The sequence below is a fragment of the Carassius carassius genome, chromosome 9, assembly GCF_963082965.1.
Source record: "Carassius carassius chromosome 9, fCarCar2.1, whole genome shotgun sequence".
Taxonomy (NCBI): domain Eukaryota; kingdom Metazoa; phylum Chordata; class Actinopteri; order Cypriniformes; family Cyprinidae; genus Carassius; species Carassius carassius.
Window position 1 is genome coordinate 12,262,907 of NC_081763.1, and position 16,989 is coordinate 12,279,895.

Genomic DNA, 16,989 nt, shown 5'->3' on the forward strand with positions numbered 1-16,989 from the left:
GTTCAAAAACTGTAAAAATGAGTTCAGTTCAGCTATATGCAGCTATACAGAAGACAATAATGTCACTATTCAGCTTTAGTCATTTCAGTGTTAACAGTATCAATGCTGCAAAATAAATCAAATTTCAAACAAAGACGATTAAACAAGAAAGCAGCTCTAGAAGACAATGATGTCGGCATTCAGCTCATTTCAGTTCAAGTTTTGTTCTCATTCAATAGCGTCAGTGCAGTCGAATTGATAATGCAGTATTATCTTTTAAACCCTAACTAAGCAAGCCAAAGGTGACAATAGCAAGGAATCCAAACTTCATCAGGTGATAAAATGCAGAAAAAAATTAGGAAAAAAACAGGCTCACCAGGGGATCAGTTTTCTTGGCCAAATGATCAAACAAAGTGTGATTTATAATTCCAGTCTGCATTTGTGGATTTACATTATTTAAAAAAATCCATCCTCTTTCTGTTTAGAAATCAGAATACCCATTGGCAACATAGGTGGAAGAGAGTTTTCTATTCAGTGAATTCCTAATTCTCTAAATATCTTATTTACATCAGAAATACATCATCAGTAGTTCACAAACACTGGCTTCTACTTTGTTGATCTTTGACCTTATGATGATTTTATTTAAAATATGATGTTTACTCATTAGCACCATGTTCTATCTGAAATTGCTTGGCATCCAGGGTCAATTTTCAGGCTGATTCTTTGTTAGAGGAGGCTGGGTTTGTTGAATTCATGGTGGGAGCTCTAGAAAACCAGAGAAAACATGGAGAAGCGTCTAAACTGTTGTGACACCTTGTTGTTCATTAAGGCAATGTGCTATTGGCATGAGATGTCCCTTTAAATAGAATGCAAGCCAGCTTGTTTGGCTGGCCATCTCAATTAAATAAGTCTTTGTTTTTCCTCTCCTTGCTTAACATTATAAAAGAAGTTTTAATTTATTGTCTTTTTGTTTTACTGATGCAAAATAATTAATGTGGTAACAGTTTAGCCTGTTTGTAATCCACCTTATGTTTACATATACAAAACCTCCAAATATGGTCAGAAAGAAACAGGACCGGTCAATCTCTTATAAACCAAACTATATGGAGACATACTGGAAAATATAATGTGAAATATTACATATTACATTTTCGTATATGAAAAACTGCACTATTTTTACATATAATAAGCTCAAGAACATTATTTCATTTCTATTTCGTGAGTTTACACTGATTTCAAGAGTTAACACAGACTTTATTTTTTGCATAATGGTATATAAGAAAAAAGTGTTTACAAATATCAACATTTTAGGATTTTGGACCACTGGATGCCTTGTTAAAGTGGCAGCATGGAAAAATATATAAATATATTAAATATTTATAAAGAGAAATATATGGATATATTTCACAATTCATATTTTCCTCATAGCTGTGTAAATATATATTGCAAACATCTCATATAAATGTGAACCTAGTACATATTTGTTAAAATGTATTAATACACACACATATTTTATCGTGTACAGTATCTATATATTATGAACGAAATGTAACTGAATGTAAAATGACACACACACACACACACACACACACACACACACACACACACACACACACATATATATATATGTGTATAAGAAAATATATTGTCACATATTTTCAATATATGAAAAGCGGCAATTCCTTATGTATCATATTTTTTGTTATTAACAATTTATTATACAGTATATTTTTAATCTACAATAAATTATTAAATATGTTGATAGTTAATCTATAAGGAAATATATTTTCTTTGCGTAAGGGGTTGTTGTGCAAATTATGGATGATAACAGACCTCTTTGTAGAGTTATTATATCTTAAATAACATATTTGATCCTTTAAATTAGATCAATTCAGTCAAATTCTTCACGTCATTCATTCGTCCATTATATCAGTTAATTCAATATAAGAAAGACAAATGATTTGCTTGTGAAATTTCTAGTTTTTGATACTTGAAGAATTCTTAGAGGAATTATATTTGAAATTTTGAGTATATATTAGCATTCTTTGATTTTTGAGTAAAATTAATTATAAGTTAATTTAGCAGTTTCCAGCTAGCAACCTTTACATCTTGTTTAAAGGTAATTAATTTATTACATGTGTAAAAAAACAAAAACAAGCTTGAAGACACTTACAGATACCGAGAATGCATTTAGAGGGACATTTTAGTTTTCTTGCGCTAAAAAGTCTTAAAGGCTTTCCCCATGAATGCACGCAAATGCACAAATATTCGTAAAGGTCAAACAATGTCTATGTCCACATGATGAGATTGGGGTCACAACATTTTACTTTTGAGAGACAATTGCCTGGGAGACATTAGGTCAAAAACTATTGGGCACTATTAGCACAAACTAGATGAATACAGTCTCAGATTTCAAAACAGAGAGACTGTTATCACAGTGTATTTATTTGTCCCCTGAGGGCATATGAGAGGAAACATCATACCGTATCTAAACTTTAATTTCAGAAGGAAACAAAATATATATTTATAATGGAAGGAGTTTAAACAAACAGGAGTTTAGTCACAGTCAGTGAATTATGCCCCATTCCAGCAGATTTGAGAGCATTTAAATGCATCTGATAGTGTCAATCAGTATCTTTTAGTGTCATCCAGTAATGTGGGTGTATATTTGTTTTAATGCTGTTTACCTAGATGCAGTTATATGGATTTATGCTCATGGACTAGCACTGATTTTGTCCTGACCCATATCACTGTCATTTGTTTGTGTGTTGACAGATAATGGTGTGCTACACGATATGCCATGTTGCGTCAGATTAATATTTACGGTAATTAATTCCTATTGGGGTGTTTATTTATCATACAAAATAATGATAGTCTCTTGCCAATGTTAATGACTGAAAGGCCCACAGAGCAAAATAGTATTGTTGACTGAAGTTGAATCTTGACACATCAGAACACAGTCTGAGATTTCTTCAGAAACTCTCAAGGGATACATTGAGACTGGAGGCAAAAGTGGGCCAAATCCAGATTTTTTGTTTTGCTTATATGTGACTCAGATCCGTTCAATAACAGTATCAACAGCACCAACCACATGATCTTTTTGATTCTGATTTGTGCCACTTCCATAAGTAGTCCTAAATCAGATACAGGCCTGATGTTTTGCAATTCAACCTCAGTCTGAAAAGTCATTTTGGAATTCATATGACTTTTCCATTAATTTAGATTGTCATCTGTCATAATTCTGTACTGACAGAAGTCACTCCAAAGATTTTACATACTGGCAGTTATTTGGTCACTAGGTTAATATTGAAGCCAGCCATGAAGTTAGTCAATGAAGGGACAGTGAAGTGTTATAACTTAGTATTGTAACATCTCTATATAAGCAAAATTCAAGGGAGAACTAAACATTTACATTTAGTCATTTAGCAGATGCTTTTATCCAAAGTAACTTACAAATGATTACAATAGATGCAATAAACGTCCTCCTTATCGCCTGTGCATGATCTTTCTGTCTTCCACAGCACATCACCATATAAACAAAGGTGTAAATACTGACTTCAGACAGTGTTCTACTGCACATGTGGGACAATTCAGGACTGTAACCAGCTCACACTTGAATCTCATATCGGCCACATTTAAAAGATAATGTAGAAAAAAAAAAATCTAAAATCTAAAAAATTGTATCTGAGCAATAAATCAGAACTGAGCACTAAGGCTTGCAGTGTGAATGAATGTAGCCATGGAGACTTTGGTCTTACTTTGGTCTTTTTCACAGGGGAAAAGCAGAAGCCTTTATTTGGTCTCCATTTATTCCCATTACTCTCTAGGAAAAACTGAGATATTATAGAGATCTCATTTGTGATTTCCCTCCTAAGGGGCAGCTCAAAATGTCAGACAGCAAGAACATTTACATATTTATTTGAAATGATGATTTCTGCAGTAGACGAAAAATCTTGATATTTGTGTTGTGTTTCATGTCAATTTCTATTTTTCCTTTTCCCCTGTTTTCATGTTTTCAGATATCATGTATTATTCATTTCAAAATGACTCAAAATGTAAACTGCCTGCCTTTCATCTGCACATTTAAATATGTAAACAAGCATACCAGAAGATCTGAAAACAGCAATATGACAATTGCATTCACAAGAATCTAGCACAATGCACATTCTTAGAAACTGAATGCAATCAATGTGAAATAAACCATCATGCTGCTGTTTGCTTTCATTTGCTGTGACATTCCTGTAACTCACGAGGCTCATTTCCCCAGATCATTGTCTCACCTAAATGGTGTTCAACAAATTATTTGCAACTCTGTATGAACGGGTGAAGTGATTAAACTTCTTTGACAACTGTCCATGCAGTTTGAGCCTGAAAGGGTTAACTACTGAAGCAACACGTTTGAGCAAAACACTAACCCATCATCCTCCTTTAATAAAAGCAACTGCAAGTCAACAATAACCAAGGGTTCAAACTCAGATTTTATCTCCTCTTACCATTCCTGTTGTGCATCTATGCTATTTTCTGAGTATTCAGCCCTGAAATGAGCCCATTTGTGTTAGCCTTTGGTCTACTGCATCTGATAAAATGGAAGCTATTTGCTCCGTCCCTGTGGGGATATTGCAGGACTGGACTACATCTTTGTGAGAGGGCATGACCAATTGGGGATGTGCAGCTTCAGAAAGAAACAGGACTTTTGACTCAGTTTAGCATCTGTTACTCAGCTAGCTAGATGGTGCATGTGTTTCTGTTTGTGTTTGCATGTACTGTGTCAAGCCAAGTCACCTTTATTTATATAGCACTTTATACAACACAGATTGTGTCAAAGCAGCTTTACAGTGTTACTGTTTAATTCCAGGTTGCAATGCACATCAGATTGAGCAGAGGACTTGGTTCTCGTGGTCTTGTGCTGATGGTCAACGAGGTCTTCACAGGGTATCTGTCTCTAGGGTTTGTCTATTTGACGTGATCTCAGCTGACATTCAGGACTGTAGAGATCATCTCTAGATGCTAATCCACCATCTGATCTGGATATGGACTGGATCTGGGTAGCTACAGTGACCTCAGAATAAGAATACAACTGTGTAAATACAATATACTTACGATTTCATAAATACATTGGGTATAATGGGAAGTGTTCCTGGTTCTGGTTGTCCAGATACGCACACTTGCAGTCTTGGCAACTTGAGAGTGTGTGCAAAAGACTGTCCCCGGTCTTAATAATGCCAAAGCACAGCATCCTTAACACACACTAAACCTCTCCAATACTGCTCCGGAGCGCTATACAACGCTTAGTGTATCCCATCATACATCATGTTTTGGAATAAATCGTCAGACTTTTTGCCGTGATCTCACAAGAGGTCACGGAAAGCTGTTCAATGTACAGTATGTGAAATATTGATAATTAGATATTAAAAATCTCTGTAAACACATAAGTGTCCCATAAGGCAGTGGCTCACAGTCCTGGTCCTGGAGAACCCCAACACTGCACATTTGAGATGTCTCCCTGATCAAACACACCTGATTCAACTCATCAGTGAAGACTCCAAGACCTCAAAATTGTGTTTGTCAGATAAGAGAGACACCAAAACCGTGCAGAGCTGGGGTTCTCCAGGACCAGGATTGGGAAACACAGTCATCAGGTCATGAAAACCTAGGCCAAATACAGGAAAGACGTCAAATAATTAATCAAGTGGTCAAGTGCAAAGATGGCAAGTGTGGGTATTTGGACAGTGCAACAGTTTAAGAAACAACAAATGCTGTACAAATGATAACAGCAGGAATGTTTGATAAAAGGGTAAAACTATCACAGACTTACTGCTGCAAATGTCTGCCTCCGCAGCTCCTTCACGTCTTTTCAGCTAAAAATAAAAATAATAAAAAAGGGGAGATAAAATAAAATTGAATTATATACAGATTGTTAATAATGATCTGTGAGCAAAATATTTAGATATAAATTGATATGAATGAACTGCAAGATGGAAAAATAAATTTTTTGTATTATTTAGTTTTAATTTGTTTTATTTTATTTTTTTTGGATTTACATTAAAAGGTATTAAAAGCATGGTACAGAACATATGATAACTGTGATATCTGTCATATAAAAGCACATAAAAACACTAACATTACAGAACATAGCTGGTTTGGTGATTATTGTATTGTTGTATTGATTACTAATATACCATAGTAAAACTACAGTTACTGTGATAAAAACATGGTAAATGTCACGTTTACTGTGTTTTAACTTCACATTTCATTTATTACTTTTGTAAGTGTCGTGATAAACATGATTTTACTACAAATACAACATAATTGAACCTGAAATTAACATAAAACGGATCGAAGGTCTATGGCACGTCACGTGACAGATAGAGTTTAATTACACTAATGGGCAGCTGTGTTCATTTAGTTAAACGCAATGAAACTCAAAGACAGCCGCGGATGACCGATATAATACAGCGATTAAACATATGGCGCTAATCTGAGTAATAAAGAAGACAGAATACATTTTATAAAAGGCATTAAAAGAGCGTATTTACGACTACTCACCCAAACTGTGGAACTGACTGCAAGTATCGCGATGTGTGCTGAATGAGACCTCTTGAACGTGATTTCATAGCGATAAACATCTCATGTCCTCGCGTCGAAATTCTGACGCCAAAAGTTTCCCACTGAAAGCAATGAAGGTCGTAGGGCGTCGATATTTCGACGCCGAGAGGCACATTTGGCGTCATAAAAGTGACGCTAGGGGCGCTTGACCATGCTTCGGTTTTTGACGCCTTTGGAGTGAGAATGGGTTGCAATTATTGTTGTCTATTCAAGGGCAAGACAACCTTCCAAAAGGGGTACAGGTTAGTCATGAATATGCTACTTAAACTTTTCAAATTTGGCATCCCGGCAGCTGCCATTAAGAATCTGATCTTGTGAGCAGTGTGGGGTGACTTTAATTTAATGCTGGTCCCCTGCCAGCATTGTGTTTACACTATAACAGTAAATGTAAATCCCAAATTGCCTCTAGAAGCTCTTAAATTGGTCTTAGACAAACCACTTAGCAGTTACCATGCATGGGGACTAAAAGAAATGGGATTGTTTTTCTGTTAAAAATATGGATACCACATAATTATGGTAATTATGTTGAGCATGAGATAGCAGAATGCTTCTTTAGCAAATCACTGGGAACAATGAACAAACATCTAAAGAGCGAATACTGCACATACTGGATAGTTAAGTCGGTTTATATATAATTGATATAAAATTCATTAAATGTGAAAGTAATTTTATTAGTATTCATTGCTGGGTGAATCACTTCAGTAGACCTATAGATTATTGAATTAATGTGACTTATAGGCAAATTTAATTGAATTTCAGATAAATAAGATAACATTTGTTTGATTAATAAATGTGTAAACAAGAAATAAATCATTAGTTTTAATGTCTATATACAAATTTACATGTACACTTTAAAATACCTATTAATATGAAAGAAATCTTACTCTATACTACCATTTTAATTTATCTGCAGAATTTACTGTTGAATTATATATTTGAAATCACCAATGAAATCTAACAACAACTGTCTCATAAATGTTGTTTCTTTTGCTCAAATTCAAATACAAAAAAAAAAAAAAAAAAAAAAAAAAAACGTATCTTTCCGGCTAGACCATCCAGTGCACATGTGCAGTTTTAGCGACCGGACTTATAAAGGCAGCTGCAGTGACGTGAGGACTTTACAGATTAGTTATTGGCTCTTTTACTCAGAAGGCGGGCTTCCTTCGATAGAGTGGTCATGCGTATTGAGCATGCTTTTAAAACTATACAAGTGACATGTCTTGGCTATTCTATAATCTTTGGAGAAACTGCAACATGCAATATGGCAAAATAGTCCTGTCTTCTAAATGAAAGAACCAATCTCTGATTGATAAAGTCATTGCTTTGTAAAAAATCAATGCAATAGAGAAAGGCGGGGCATAGAGGAGCAACAATTATGCACAGTATGTGGAAATAATGTGTTTTTTTAACCTTAAACCATCAAACTACTTTTTTTTGCCTTCCAAAAGAAAACACGACTAGAAATAATGTTTATATCATGTGATGTTTTTGTCATCACAATATGTTAAGAGGCATAACATTTCCATCACAGGCTTCAGGTGTTCGGCCAATCTCAATGCGCTCGATAGCTGGCCAATCACAGCACACCTCGCTTTTCAGAGAGATGAGCTGTCAGGGTTCTTCCATAAAATCTTCAGGAGGCATTCATAGAATCTTCAAAATTACATTTTATTAACGGCCACACTCATATACAGTTCGCAATAGTGCAAGAAAATATGGGGAAACAAAATTAAAGAAAGGAAAAGGGGAGAAAACTAACTGATAAATAAAATCAACATGCTACTGAGTTCTGGGCCTCAGATGTTTCTCCAGGGATCCCTAGATTGTCAGCCCTAGACAAATCACACCCTTTTAACAAACCAGAGCAAACCATTTCATAATTTCAGGGGGACTCAAGTCTGTACATCAAACCTAAATGAAAAAGAAAAGTATAATATATACACAAACTATATAAACATTACATTCCATTCACCATAAAGCAATAATAAAATAAAATGGAAAGAATGCCCTTTATTATAACAATCTTACAATTAACAAACAATCCAAACCCTTGTGGTACCCAAACTACATTTCCCATAATTCCTAACACAGGATATAAAGGACATCAGGAAATGCCGCGCTCTTTTAATTACAAACCTTGTTTCCATGCGACAGTCATGGATCCCGGCAGAACCACGGGTAAGATACTCAATCTTTCAACTAATTAACTTGTGTAGTTGTGGTTTTATTCAATCCCTAGCATGCACTCTAGTAATGAATTATGTCACTCTTTGATCTTCAATGAGACAACATGCACAACTAACACTAAATGTTTGGGGTAAATATTAGGGAAACAAAATAAATACATTCAATTTATAAACAAACAATTAATCCCTTAAACAAATCCTACAAAGAAATGAATTAGAAGTCTACAACAAAATAAACTAGCCCAATTCTTACTACCAGTGTGGCCTTAGCCATCACATGAGCCTTGTGAAAATCGACGTGTCATACAGGAAAAACAATAATATAAGGTATGTGGAAAATAATGTGTTTAACCTTAAACTATAAACAAAAGGATAAACATATTTCATTACACCAAATACACCAAATAATGTTCTTTCTAACAGCATCATATGACCCCTTTAACTATCAAATCTGACTTTTATGAAGTATTTGTGAATTCGGAGGAGCATCTTTTGGGAAGTTTAATTTTACACGTAAATTAAAAGTTTTACGAATGTTTCATGAATGAGTTTCTGCAAGCTTCTGGTTTAGCATTCTCCATTAGCAAGTTGTGATAATAGCGTGATCTTTACGTAAAATTTTTGATTAGCGATTACAAATAATTATATAACTGTAGTAACATAACATTTTAGTATATTATATTAAAATATAATGTTTTATTAATGAGTACAAGAAGCTTCAAGTGCCTTTGGTGTGAATGTTCAACATCTATGTATTGCTGTGTCCCATTATATGACAAATCCTCAAGGTGTAAATCTGTGGTTAGTTTCCATACTTTTATGGATTCACTATATCTGACGTGAGGATTTTAATATTACACCAAACACAAGACTCTGCAGTCTTCAGTCCACTGAACGAAAATCCTGTGCCTATGGACCTCCAGCATCAGGAGCATGATTATTGTTCATTTCCCGTTCCTATGGCTGTCAATCTTTCTTTAGATCAGACTGAGGATTTCTGAGAGGAAGTGGAACAACGGAGGAAACTGGTGGAAGAACTGTCTGTCCGTCAGAGATTTTGCTTGGGCAGACTTGCTGCATCAGACGATGCCATACGTTTCTACACTAGGTCAGATTTAAAACTTGTAAATTATATTGTTTCATTATTGTTAAGATGCTGCATTATAAACCAAAAACTAATTTTCTGGTCTTTGAGTAATACAGTATGTACATGTAGATATTTTATTTACATGTCAGTAAACCCGTATACTATACAAGTAAGCTACAATACAGTCTAAAAGTAAGCTAAAACTGTTGGTCATTTTGTGATGTTATCTTGGCGAGTGTGATTTCTCCAATTACAACATGTTCCAAGTACATCCTTGTTGATCCTGGAACAACATTCCAATCAACCAATCAGAATTGAGATATACATTTTCAGGAAATATCTGTTTTACGCTTAAAAGCAGTGTTTGGTGCTTCTACACCCTTGTTAATCAGCTATAATTTCCCACAGATTTTAGGAATAAATTATGGGTAGGGTTAGGTTTAGGGGTAGGGATTGGATTGGGTAGGGAGAGTTAAGTAGAGATAAGGTTAGTCCTTAGAGTTAGAATACAGGTAAGACCTTGTTGCGAAAGAGACCGGACGCTGACTGAGTGCGCGTGTGTGGTATTTGTAGTGCTGCAGTGATTGAAGGTGGATGAGGATCGGGTGGGAGTGATTAGTATTCAGGTGAGGGAGTGCACTGTGATTGGTAGGAGGTGGAACCTGGCATGTCTGTAACAGTACCCCCCTCCCCACGGCCCGCTCCTGAGGTGGGGTGAATCCGGTACTCTGGTGGTAGTTGAAGTTTGAAAGTGACCGGATTGATCTGCTCTAGGATGGTGAATGGGCCAATGAATCTGGGACTCTGCTTGTGGCAGGGTAGGCGCAGGCCGATGTCCCGGGTGGACAGCCAGACCTTCTGACCGGGTTGGTATTCAGGGGCCTCGGATCAGCGAAGGTCGGCTGTCATCCTGCGCCTACGTAGGGCACCAGACCGTCCCAGACCCTCTCACTCTCTCAGAACCAGTAGTCGATGGAGGGGACGTCCAAGGGTTCTCCTGACCATGGAAAGAGCGGTGGCTGGTAGCCGAGCACGCACTGGAATGGAGTGAGTCCGGTGGTAGGTTGTCACAGGGAGTTCTGTTCAGGAGAGAATGGAGGGTGCCTGATGGTAGATGGCGTGGACTCTTGGAGATGGTGCAGTCTGTACATCCGTTCACGTACCTTATGACATCGGAAGCCATGTTGGGCCACCAGAAGCGTTCCCTTAGCAACGAGAGGGTTTCATTGACCCCCAGGTGACCAGTGCCAAGAGATGTGTGAGCGGAGTAAATGAGTGGAGTGTGCCGTGTCCTTGGGATGTATTGGTGTCCCAGTGGGCAACCCGGCGGGGTGTTGGTAGCAGGATTGGAGGAAGGAAGGGTCTCTGCAGACCAGGTAATGGGATGTCGCTAGCATGATTAGCATGTCGCTAGCATGTTGCTAGCATGTTTCTAGCATGATTATCATGCCACTAGCATGTTGCTAGCATGATTTTAGCATGATTAGCATGTTGCTAGCATGTTTCTAACATGAATAGCATGCGACTAGCATGTTGCTAGCATGATTTTAGTATGATTAGCATGTTGCTAGCATGTTGCTAGCATGATTAGCATGTTGCTAACAAGTTTCTAACATGACTAGCATGTGACTAGCATGTTGCTAGCATGATTTTACCATGATTAGCATGTTGCTAGCATGTTTCTAGTATGATTAGAATGTTTGCTAGCATGTCGCTAGCATGTTTCAAGCATGATTAGCATGTTGCTAGCCTGTTGCTAGCATGTTTCTAGCATGACTAGCATGCGACAAGCATGTTGCTAGCATGATTAGCATGTTGTTAGCATGTTTTTAGCATGACTAGTATGCGACTAGCATGTTGCTAGCATGATTTTAGCATGATTAGCATGATGCTAGCATGTTTCTAGCATGATTAGCATGCGACTAGCATGTTGCTAGCATGTTTCTAGCATGATTAGCATGTTGCTAGCATGTTTCTAGCATGATTAGCATGTTGCTAGCATGTCGCTAGCATGTTTCTAGCATGATTAGCATGTTGTTAACATGTTTCTAGCATGATTAGCATGTTGCTAGCATGTCGCTAGCATGTTTATAGCATGATTAGCATGCAACTAGCATGTTGCTAGCATGATAAGCATGTTGCTATCATGATTTAAGCATGATTAGCATGTTGTTAGCATGATTTGCATGCGACTAGCATGTTGCTAACATGATTTTACCATGATTAGCATTGTTGCTAGCATATTTCTAGCATGATTAGCATATGGCTAGCATGTTGCTAGCATGTTTCTAGCATGATTAGCATGTTTCTAGCATGACTAGCATGCGACTAGCATGTTGCTAGCATGATTAGCATGTTGCTAGCATGTTTCTAGCATGATTAGCATATTGCTAGCATGCCGCTAGCATGTTTCTAGCATGAACGGCATCGGCCTCCGGAACGGCATCGGGCACCGGAACGGCATCGGGCACCGCCTCGGCCTCCGGCACCGCCTCGGCCTCCGGAACAGCATCGGGCACCGCCTCGGCCTCCGGAACGGCATCGGCCTCTGGAACGGCATCGGGCACCGCCTTGGCCTCCGGCACCGCCTCGGCATCCACCTCGGCCTCCGGAACAGCATCGGCATCCACCTCGGCCTCCGGCACAGCATCGGGCACCGCCTCGGCCTCCGGAACAGCATCGGGCACCGCCTTGGCATCGGGCACCGCCTCGGCCTCCGGAACAGCATCGGCCTCCGGAACGGCATCGGGCACCGCCTCGGGCCTCCGGAACAGCATCGGCCTCCGGAACGGCATCGGCCTCCGGAACGGCATCGGGCACCGCCTCGGCCTCCGGAACAGCATCGGCCTCCGGAATGGCATCGGGCACCGCCTCGGCCTCCGGAACAGCATCGGCCTCCGGAACGGCATCGGGCACCGCCTCGGCCTCCGGAACAGCATCGGCCTCCGGAACAGCATCGGCCTCCGGAACTGCATCGGGCACCGCCTCGGCCACCGGAACAGCATCGGACACCGCCTCGGCCTCCGGAACGGCATCGGCCTCCGGAACGGCATCGGGCACCGCCTCGGCCTCCGGAACAGCATCGGCCTCCGGAATGGCATCGGGCACCGCCTCGGCCTCCGGAACAGCATCGGCCTCCGGAACGGCATCGGGCACCGCCTCGGCCTCCGGAACAGCATCGGCCTCCGGAACGGCATCGGGCACCGCCTCGGCCTCCGGAACAGCATCGGCCTCCGGAACTGCATCGGGCACCGCCTCGGCCACCGGAACAGCATCGGCATCCACCTCGGCCTCCGGAACAGCATCGGCCTCCGGAACAGCATCGGCCTCCGAAATGGCATCGGGCACCGCCTCGGCCTCCGGAACAGCATCGGCCTCCGGAACGGCATCGGGCACCGCCTCGGCCTCCGGAACAGCATCGGCCTCCAGACTGCATCGGGCACCGCCTCGGCCACCGGAACAGCATCGGCATCCACCTCGGCCTCCGGAACAGCATTGGGCACCGCCTCGGCCTCCGGAACAGCATTGGGCACCGTCTCGGCCTCCGGAACAGCATTGGGCACCGTCTCGGCCTCCGGAACAGCATCGGGCACCGCCTCAGCATCCAGAACAGCATCGGGCACCGCCTTGGGAACGTCCTCTGGGCTTTGAGGAATGGTTGACGCCTGTCTCCTCCTCCTCCACCCTCTATGATGGCGAGTCGGTGACACCTTGTCTGGAGACTCAGGCGTTGAGTCGGCCATCTTGTGCTGTGGCTCCAAGCTGGCGGCCATCTTGTGCTGTGGCGCTGGGCTGGCGGCCATCTTGTGCTGTGGCGCTGGGCTGGCGGCCATCTTGTGCTGTGGCTCTGGGCTGGCGGCCATCTTGTGCTGTGGCTCTGGGCTGGCAGCCATCTTGTGCTGTGGCTCTGGGCTGGCGGCCATCTTGTGCTGAGGCGCTGGCTCAGCAGCCATGACGTTAACCGTCTTGGGAATCTCTAGGATCTTGGACAGCGTAGCGAAATAATCCAAGAATGAGTCAGCGGCCTTCTTGGGCGTTGGCCCTGAGCTGGCGGCCATTTTGCACCGTGGCGCTGGACTCGCGGCAATCATGGGCAGTGGCGCCACCGTGGCGGACGTGCGCTTCCTCTCCACTCTCCGTCCGCCATGGTGAGACGGTGGCTCTGATCCATCCCACACGAGCCCCGGGTCGAAGGGAGGCCATGGTTGAGAGCGATGCTGAGTCTCCTCTCGACCACTCCCTCCTCGGCGACCTCCCCTGGTCCCCCGGAAAACCACCAGGCGAGTTCCCTCAAAACCGTCTCTCTCCCGCTCTGTGGCTGGGGATGAGACATAGGCAGACATACCGCTGGTTCTTACTGTGACGGAGTCCTTCTGTCACGTACGGTGATACAAGAAACACGGAGAGATCCAAGTGCAGGTATGTGACTTTATTAAAGGGCAAATCCAAAGGGTAAACAGTCCAGGCATGAGTCGAAACCAAAAACATCCATCCAAACATAAACCAAACAAGAAGACAAGGCAAGGGCAAGAACTGACGGACATGAATTAACATTAACATTAAACAAGGACTCCGTGACTAAGACTCAGACAGACCAGGTATAAATACACAAAAGGATAATGGGGAAACAGGAGACAGGTGGGGAACAATCAATTAACTAAACAAGGAGGAAGGTGACCAAATAAGGAGACAGGAAGTGATAATATGATAAACACCGTGGGAACTGAGGACACCTAGTGGGAACCCAGGGAACACAACCCAGACACTGTGACACTTATGCTGTTTTCCGTCTAAGAGCTTCTGGCACTTTCACAAGAGCTTTGAATCTATTTTATGCTGTAGTGTCCACATAGTGTGTACATTTGTCATTCAGGTAGAATACCTGGGAATGTTTGGAGCCAGACAGTTTTTAGATGTCAGCCAATGTTCAGCAAAAAGCCAAGGAAATAGGATTAAAAGTCTGTCTGAAAAGAAATTTGAGCAGATTGCATATTGGCAGTTAGTGAACACTAAGCATAGAATTAAGGCTCAGCTCCATTTGAAATCCTTTTTTTTTGCAGGAGCATGAAGATTAGACAGACAGTGAGCACTGTGCTGTGCACATGCTGTGACAAATGCAATTTTCACAGAAACTGCCCTGAATGTACAGTTACAGTCACTGTAATACAACCCGAATTCCGGAAAAGTTGGGACGTTTTTTAAATTTTAATAAAATGAAAACTAAAGGAATTTCAAATCACATGAGCCAATATTTTATTCACAATAGAACATAGATAACGTAGCAAATGTTTAAACTGAGAAATTTTACACTTTTATCCACTTAATTAGCTCATTTAAAATTTAATGCTTGCCACAGGTCTCAAAAAAGTTGGCACGGGGCAACAAATGGCTAAAAAAGCAAGCAGTTTTGAAAAGATTCAGCTGGGAGAACATCTAGTGATTAATTAAGTTAATTGATATCAGGTCTGTAACATGATTAGCTATAAAAGCTTTGTCTTAGAGAAGCAGAGTCTCTCAGAAGTAAAGATGGGCAGAGGCTCTCCAATCTGTGAAAGACTGCGTAAAATTTTTTTGGAAAACTTTAAAAACAATGTTCCTCAACGTCAAATTGCAAAGGCTTTGCAAATCTCATCATCCATAGTGCATAACATCATCAAAAGATTCAGAGAAACTGGAGAAATCTCTGTGCGTAAGGGACAAGGCCGGAGACCTTTATTGGATGCCCGTGGTCTTCGGGCTCTCAGACGACACTGCATCACTCATCGGCATGATTGTATCAATGACATTACTAAATGGGCCCAGGAATACTTTCAGAAACCACTGTCGGTAAACACAATCCGCCGTGCCATCAGCAGATGCCAACTAAAGCTCTATCATGCAAAAAGGAAGCCATATGTGAACATGGTCCAGAAGCGCCGTCGTGTCCTGTGGGCCAAGGCTCATTTAAAATGGACTATTTCAAAGTGGAATAGTGTTTTATGGTCAGACGAGTCCAAATTTGACATTCTTGTTGGAAATCACGGACGCCGTGTCCTCCGGGCTAAAGAGGAGGGAGACCTTCCAGCATGTTATCAGCGTTCAGTTCAAAAGCCAGCATCTCTGATGGTATGGGGGTGCATAAGTGCATACGGTATGGGCAGCTTGCATGTTTTTTAAGGCTCTGTTAATGCTGAAAGGTATATAAAGGTTTTAGAGCAACATATGCTTCCCTCCAAACAACGTCTATTTCAGGGAAGGCCTTGTTTATTTCAGCAGGACAATGCAAAACCACATACTGCAGCTATAACAACAGCATGGCTTCGTCGTAGAAGAGTCCGGGTGCTAACCTGGCCTGCCTGCAGTCCAGATCTTTCACCTATAGAGAACATTTGGCGCATCATTAAACGAAAAATACGTCAAAGACGACCACAAACTCTTCAGCAGCTGGAAATCTATATAAGGCAAGAATGGGACCAAATTCCAACAGCAAAACTCCAGCAACTCATAGCCTCAATGCCCAGACGTCTTCAAACTGTTTTGAAAAGAAAAGGAGATGCTACACCATGGTAAACATGCCCCGTCCCAACTATTTTGAGACCTGTAGCAGAAATCAAAATTGAAATGAGCTCATTTTGTGCATAAAATTGTAAACTTTCTCAGTTTAAACATTTGCTATGTTATCTATGTTCTATTGTGAATAAAATATTGGCTCATGTGATTTGAAAGTCTTTTAGTTTTCATTTTATTAAAATTTAAAAAACGTCCCAACTTTTCCGGAATTCGGGTTGTACATGCTTCACTGAAGAAGACAATGAAAACAAACAACAAAAAAACACCACATACATGTGTCTAGGCCGAGGCTGAGCATAGTGTATTTTTGGCTACATACAGTACACCACACACACAAACACACACACACACACACACAGTGTGTGTGTGTGAGTAGGGTATTTAAATTACTTTTATATGTATAATTTCCACATAATTTCAAGGGTAATTATAAAGTTCACTATTATCAAAGTGCGGAAACAACTTTATCCTGTCTTTTCTTACAATATACATAGTTATTTTTCATTTTTAAGAGGACTAGCAATCCTTTTGTGGAAGCTAATGAGGATTTTAATATAATTTTATCAAATTTAATGTTAGTTT